Below are 7849 nucleotides of genomic sequence, written 5' to 3' on the forward strand. Positions count from 1 at the left end.
CTTCTTCATGCCTCCCCACCAATACACATCCCTCAAATCTCTATACATTTTGGTGGAACCGGGGTGAATGGAGTAGGAAGAATTATGAGCCTCCTCAAGAATTTTCTCCCTCAAACCATCAACACAAGGCACACACAACCTACCTTGGTACCTAAGGGCACCATCTCCCCCTTGGGAGAAAACTTCCACCTTGCCCTCTTTCACCAAGGCCTTCAATTCTAACAAGGAAGAGTCAAGATCTTGTTTTGCTATCGCCTCATCAACCAAGGAAGATCTAGCACCATCAATAACGACCACACCACCATTACCAACCTCTTCCAACTGAACCCCCAACCTAGCCAACCGATGCACCTCCCTAGCCATTTCCCTATCACCAATATCAACATGAGCTAGGCTATATATAGACACCCTACTCAAAGCATCCGCCACCACATTAGCTTTATCGGGATGATAATGCACACTTATATCATAATCTTTAAGAAATTCTAGCCACCTTCGTTGTCTCAAGTTGAGATCTTTTTGGGTGAAGACATATTGGAGGCTCTTATGATCGGTGAACACATCAACATGTACCCCATACAAGTAATGACGCCAAATCTTTAAAGCAAACACCACCGCGGCTAATTCAAGATCATGCGTAGGATAGTTCTTTTCATGCACCTTGAGTTGTCTAGAAGCATAGGCAATCACCTTACCATTTTGCATTAGGACACAACCCAAGAAGCATCACAATACACAACAAATCCCTCAAGCCCATCCGGTAGTGACAATATAAGAGCGGACACAAGTTTATCTTTCAAGGTTTGAAAACTCCTTTCTCACTCGTCGGTCCACTCAAACTTAGCCTTCTTTTGTGTCAACTTAGTCATGGGAGAAGCAATAGAAGAAAACCCATTCACAAATCTCCGGTAGTAACCCGCTAAGCCCAAGAAGCTCCTAATATCCGACGGGGTCAATGGCCTAGGCCAATTTCTAATCACATCGGTCTTCTTAGGGTCTACCTTAATACCATCCCCCGATACCACATGACCTAGGAAGGCAACCTCCCTCAACGAAAATTCACACTTTTCATACTTGGCATACAACTTCTCCTCTCTCAATCTTTGCAACACAACCCTCAAGTTACCCATATGTTCTTCCTCGCTATGCGAATAGATTAAAATATCATCAATGAAGACCACAACAAAGGAATCAAGGTAGGGTTTAAAGACCTTATTCATTAGGTCCATGAAGATAGCCGGTGCATTGGTCAACCCAAAGGACATGACCACAAATTCATAATGCCCATACCTAGTCCGGAAGGCTGTCTTGGGAGTGTCACACTCCCTCACCTTCACTTGATGATACCCGGACCGAAGATCAATAATAGGGAAGTGGCTAGCCCCTTGCAATTGGTCGAATAAGTCATCAATCCTAGGAAGATGATATTTATTCTTGACGGTGACCCTATTGAGTTGCCGGTAATCAATACACATCCTAAGGGACCCATTTTTCTTCTTCACAAACAACACCGGTGCACCCCATGATGATTGGCTAGGCCTAATAAAACCCTTCTCCAACAAGTCCCTCAATTGTTCCTTCAACTCCTTTAACTCCGCCGGGGCCATACGGTAAGGGGGAATAGAAATGGGTTGAATATCGGGGAGGAGGTCTATGCCAAAATCTATTTCCCTTTCAGGAGGAACACCGGGAAGGTCATTAGGAAAGACATCAAGGAATTCATTTACGACCGGAAGTGACTCTATAAGAAGGGTTTTGGACTCCACATCTCTAACCCTCACAAGGTGATAAAGACACCCCTTAGAGATCAACTTACGGGCTTTAATGCAAGAGATGAACCTACCCTTGACTACCACATTTTGGCTCTCCCACTCAAGAATGGGTTCACTTGGGAATTGGAACTTGACCGTACGAGTTCTACAATCAATGGAAGCATAGTATACATGCAACCAATCCATCTCAAGAACAACATCAAAATCGACCATGTTCAACTCAACAAGATCACAAGGAATTATTTTATGCAAGATGCAAATAGGACAATTTCTATAGACCTTCCTAGCAACAATATATGCACCAATAGGAGTAGACACCTTATATGACTCACACAACAAGTCGGGCTCAACATGAAACTTGTTGGCAACAAAAGGGGTGACAAAAGAAAGAGAGGCACCCGGATCAATTAATGCATATACATCAAAGTCAAAGATTTTCAACATACCGGTAACGACGTCGGGGACTTGATCGACCCCTTGCCTCCCATGCAAAGCATAAAATCAATTGTGCCTTGGGGCACCATCTTGTCGGCCCCCTCTCCCCAAAGGAACCGCATTGGCACCTTGTGGACGGACCTCCTTACCCTTGTTGCGATTCTGAGGACAATCCATTGGCTTGTGCTCCATTTCTCCACAACTGTAGCAAGCACCGATATTTCTCAAGCACGGGCCACCATGGCCCTTACCACACTTCGGACATACATCAATAGGACCCATACCACCAACACCTTGGGCCCTTGGAACGTCATTGGCAAACCCCTTATGGGGCGCATGAGAAGACCCTTGGCCTTGATGAAACCGGCCTCCCCTTCGACTTTGGAACTTGCCCTCAAAACGGGTCCTCTTGGCCTCATGACCCCTCCTCTTCCTCAACTTCTCCTCCTCCATTTGTTCGGCATAGACCATCAAGCAGGACAAGTCCATGTCACTAATCAACATTGTGGACCGACATTCTTCACTCACTAGGTCGGACACACCCATAACGAATTTATTCATTCTAGACCGTGAGTCGGCAACCAAGTGTGGAGCATATCTTGAAAGTTGGTTAAACTTGAGGGCATACTCCCTCACACTCATAGACCCTTGTTTTAAATTCATGAACTCCACCAATTTGGCTTCCCTAAGCTCAAAAGGAAAGAATCGATTAAGGAAAGCCGTTTTGAACTCTTCCAAAGACACCACATAGTTTGCCCCCTTCTCTTCCTTCCATTGGTTGTACCATATTTGGGCCACCCGTTTTAGTTGGTAGGCCGCCAACTCCGCCTTATCTTCTGACCTCATGCCCATGATAGCTAATATATTGTGGACTTCATCAATGAACTCTTGAGGGTCTTCATCTAACTTAGACCCATAGAATTCCGGGGGATTCATTCGCACGAAGTCTCTAACCTGAGATGCCGGGGTAGGAGCCTGAGGGGCTTGGGCCCCGTGGTTGGCTTGATTAGCCATAGCTTGTGCAAATAAAGTAAGGGCATCCCGAAGATCCCCATTGGTCGGTTGTTCCTCGGGTGCTTGGGCTCGTCTTCCTCTTGTATTAGGCATGATCTAGCATAGCAAAGAACAACCGTTAGGGAAGAACTTAATTCAACTCTACAACACGACTTAGAACATGGAGAAGAGAAACATTTCCTAAAATGTCTCATAGCCTCCTACTCGTAGTTGTGGTGCACAACACAACCATGAATCGGACTCTAATCAACGCGGTGTGTTGGACTCTGAGGATCTATCAACCTAGTGCTCTGATATCAAGTTTGTCACGAACCAAGCCTAGGGCCTAGACGTGACCGACGAATGGGAAACCCGAAGGAACCCCAAACAAGACTCATAGCATATCATTACACATCTTTGGTCGCGGAAACAATTAAAATGACCAAAAGCGATAAGCATAATCAAGGGGAAGTCGGGACTAAGGGAGCACGAGAAAAAGAGAATGATACATAAATACCATAGATGAGTCAAGCTCAAGCATAATACACAACTTGCCCAACACGACCTCTAAACATGGGTACTTAGCGGGGGCCAAGACAAACTACCTGGCTCACCCTCATAGTCAATACATAACAAAAAAGGAAAAGTCTTATACATAGCAAGAGATCATAAGCAACGTCCCCGGAATGGAGGACTCACCAATAACCTCGATAGAAAATCGTATTAGCCACGCGGAGGAGGATGGTCAAGCGGTGCTCCGGTCCCTACATGGTGACATCATGTAGGCATAAAGTATGCATTAGTACGTTTGAATGTACTAAGTATATGAGATGCAATGCAATGCAACAATAGATGGACATCATAGGCAAAATGCATAATCATACCCGATAGATAGCATATTAATGAGATGATATGTATAATGATGCTTACATAAAAATCATATTTAGTGGGGCGTAGTACATGTGTGGCGAGTGACCATCAATATAGTATTTCCAAGGCCTACCACCCCCTTGGAGAGGCGAAAGAGGTACAAACCCCTCAATGTCGTTACCCGGGCCTACCACCCCCTGAGCTAGGGACCAAGGTACAAACCCCTCGATATGGTTATACGGGCCTACTACCCCCCGTACTGCAACCAAGGTACCAATCCCTCGATACGGTTACCGGGGCCTATAACCCCCCGAGCTAGGCTTGGTCGACTCACAACACTTATATAGAGAAAATCATATACATGTGTCCATTTCATCATCATTTCAGTAATTATATAACCATCCGACTCATATGACGTACATTGGACCTTCCATTTCCTAAGAATTCTATAAATGAGCATTTTATCAAACACATGGTGGGCTACTGTTCATGTAAATAAAATCATGTATTTCAACAGTACTAAGTCCAACCAATTCCAAAATCCATATAAATCAGCCCACCAACAACATACATATATATAAATCAACCTTCATAATTTGATCATGGAAGCATGAAAACCATAAAGATCACATAATAATTCCATTTCATGATAATATGCAAAATAGACCATAATACGGTGTGTAGTAGTAATTCCATACTTCAAGAGTTCAGAAATAACCACAAGGACCCATAAACTTGAAGTAGTAATAGAGGATAAATGGTTGGACTTGTGGAAAGGAAGGTTTCCACAATCAAACCCACATACCTCAACTTTGGAGAATCGTTGATGAAGATTGGAACGGAGAATTGAAGCTTGAGATTGAGTCTTGAGTCTGGAATTAGAGCTTGAGATCTTTGAATTTGGTTGAGGATCTTGGTGGAATTTTGGAGAGGGCTTAGAGAGTGTTTTTGAAGTAAAAAAAATGACTAAGTATGGGACATATCCCCTTTTTATAAAAACACATCCCCAACCCGCCTCAAAAAAATAGCTCACTGGAAATTGCAAATCTGCACAGATAAGTTTTACGAAAATGGTCATAACTCCCTCATCCTAACTCGGAATGAGGTGAAACCAAGTGAGTTGGAAAGCTAACTCAAAGAGCTTTAATTTAATAGGTTGTGGCCCTTCCAGTTCCTTGTGTGTTAAGAGATATGCCCCTTTAAACATGACCCTCCAAATCGCATTTTTTGCGATTTTTGAATTTTGATACGGTTGCTCTAAAATTCGGGTTAGACCCATCTCCCACTCAATTTGACCCCATGAATAAGAATATGAAGTCGAATTAAAGAAATCATGCACAAATTTTGAGATATATGGAAATTACATTTATAGGTGTTTCCGAAGCACATTTTCGGGCATTTTTGGGGTCGTTTCAGCTTATCTTGGATTTCAAACCTAACCTTAGAAGAATTTCCATCATTGGCCCTTGACCTCTTCAATTCTCTACCAACTCGCTTAAGCTTTCGCTCCTCAATTTGTTCGACATGAACCAGAAGGTGAGAAATGTCCATGCTTGGGATTAGCGTAGCCGACCTACATTCGTTCACCACAAGATCGGATACACCCATAACAAATTTGTTCATTGTAGCTCTAGAGTCCGACACCAATGTAGGAGCATGCTTGGACAATTGAGTGAACTTGAGGCCATACTCCTTCACTCTCATACCCCCTTGACGGAGGTTGATAAATTCTTGCATTTTCCTCTCCCTTAGTTCCAAGGGGAAAAACCTATCAAGAAAAGCCATTTTGAAAGTAGCCCAACTTATCAGACCCTCTCTAATAGGTCTCCCCTCCTTCCATTGTTCATACTACACTTGTGCCACATCTTTGAGTTGATAGGCGGCTAAATTCGCCTTTTCTTTAGAAGACACACCCATAGCCTTTAGAACATTAAACACTTTATCAATGAACCCTTCTGGATCTTCTTCCACTTTGGAGCCAAAGAAAGTAGAGGGATTCATCCTTGTGAAATCCCTTATCCTAGAAGTGGTAGTGCTAGCATTGGGGTTCACTTGTACCCTAGCATCCCTAGCAACTTGAGTGGACAACACTTGAGTCAAATTATGAATACCCGACCTTATCTCAACATTAGACATAGCCCCTTCTTCTATAGGAACTGGAGGGTTTTGAGGAGCTTAAGGAGGAACCGCCTTATTCACATTCTCCTCACCGGCCCTCCTTGCGTTGTTCCTTCTTATATTCATTGCCTATAAGCACAAGAGAAGGATTAGAAGAAAAGGACTAAATAGAGTTAAGACTCTTAGGCACGACTATGGAATAACAAAAGAGTGAAAGTTCCTAAGCATCTTGTAGCCTCTCATTCATAGGTGTGGCGCGCTTCACACCCATGAACAAGACTCTACTCGACATGGTATCTTGTGACATGAATCCTACATTATTCTCAACCTTATGCTCTGATACCAAGTTTGTAACGACCCGAGAGCACCCCCTATTCGTTACCGGGGTATTCGACCTCGAAGAGGTCTTATACAAACCCTTAGCTTTCTTCATAGCATATATCATAGAATAAAATCACGGAAAATTTAAAACTTTTACTTTGGAAGTTCAACTTCACTTCATATATGAAAAATAGAATCTAACTTTGTCACAATGCACCATCTAGACATAGAAGTATAAAAAATGGGACTTAACCCTTACATCAATAAGAAATCTTGAAATAGGAAAGTACAACAATGTCTTTCAACATAAGCATAGAACTAAACATAAAAGCTAGATCATAGGGTCTTGTCCTCGGACTTGAAGACTCACCAACTTGGGGAAGCAACTCCAAGTGTCTTGAGAAGTAAGCTTGAATCCTCAACGGCCTGAACCTAAATGTTTGGGGAAAAGGGAGAAAATATGGTTTAGTACAACACACGTACTAAGTATGACTACTATGCATAAAAACCATTGAAACATGCATAAAATGACATTTTATTCAAAACATGCTTTTTGCCAAGTAAATCCAATATACACACTAATTAAGTATCATAGTCCAAACCAACATAATATCATCCCAACATGTAGACAGCCCAAGCAACACTAGTGCAATGCAAAGAATAGAACCCCATAACCCTATTCAAAGCCAAGTATCACATTAAGCAACCTACTTCATGCATACATTCATAAGATCATATTTCATCATAACTTACCATATTCATAATGATCATACATAACATAGCATCAACATACATAAGTCGTAATCATCATAATCATAAGAGAACACTACTACAACTATCCCTTAAGAGCCCACAAGTGCAATGTGCAAGAGAAGTCCCATACCCTCCCTTACACTATGTAGAAACCCTTAAGAAAGCCTAGTAAGAGTTCACACCTTTCAAAACTTCTTTTACTTTTACATTAGGGAAATATTGCAATAACCGACATAGACCATGAGAGCTACATGGAATCCAGTGTTCTACTCCCACACCGAAAAGAGAGGGGTAACAGTTGCCTAAGGTGTAACCATTCGTACATAGCTATCTAGGTGCATCCACTAAGCTAAAGTCCTATGTGGGCACTTAGTTAAGGGTCAAGGAGATTGCTTCTAGAAACCGTAACTTACTAAATGTGGGGGTTTCCATCTCATGAGACAACATATACCGTGGGTAATCTGGACTCGCTAAATGTGAGAAAACCCATGTGGGGAGGCGGACTTACTAAACGTGAGACCCCCCATTTCATTTACATGCCCTTTCACTGCTAAGCATCTGATTCCCTTTTGTAATCTTCTTTAGTC

Source organism: Solanum verrucosum, unplaced genomic scaffold, assembly GCF_900185275.1.
Source record: "Solanum verrucosum unplaced genomic scaffold, falcon-dt-bn FXZP01000080.1, whole genome shotgun sequence".
In the NCBI taxonomy this organism is placed as follows: Eukaryota; Viridiplantae; Streptophyta; class Magnoliopsida; order Solanales; family Solanaceae; genus Solanum; species Solanum verrucosum.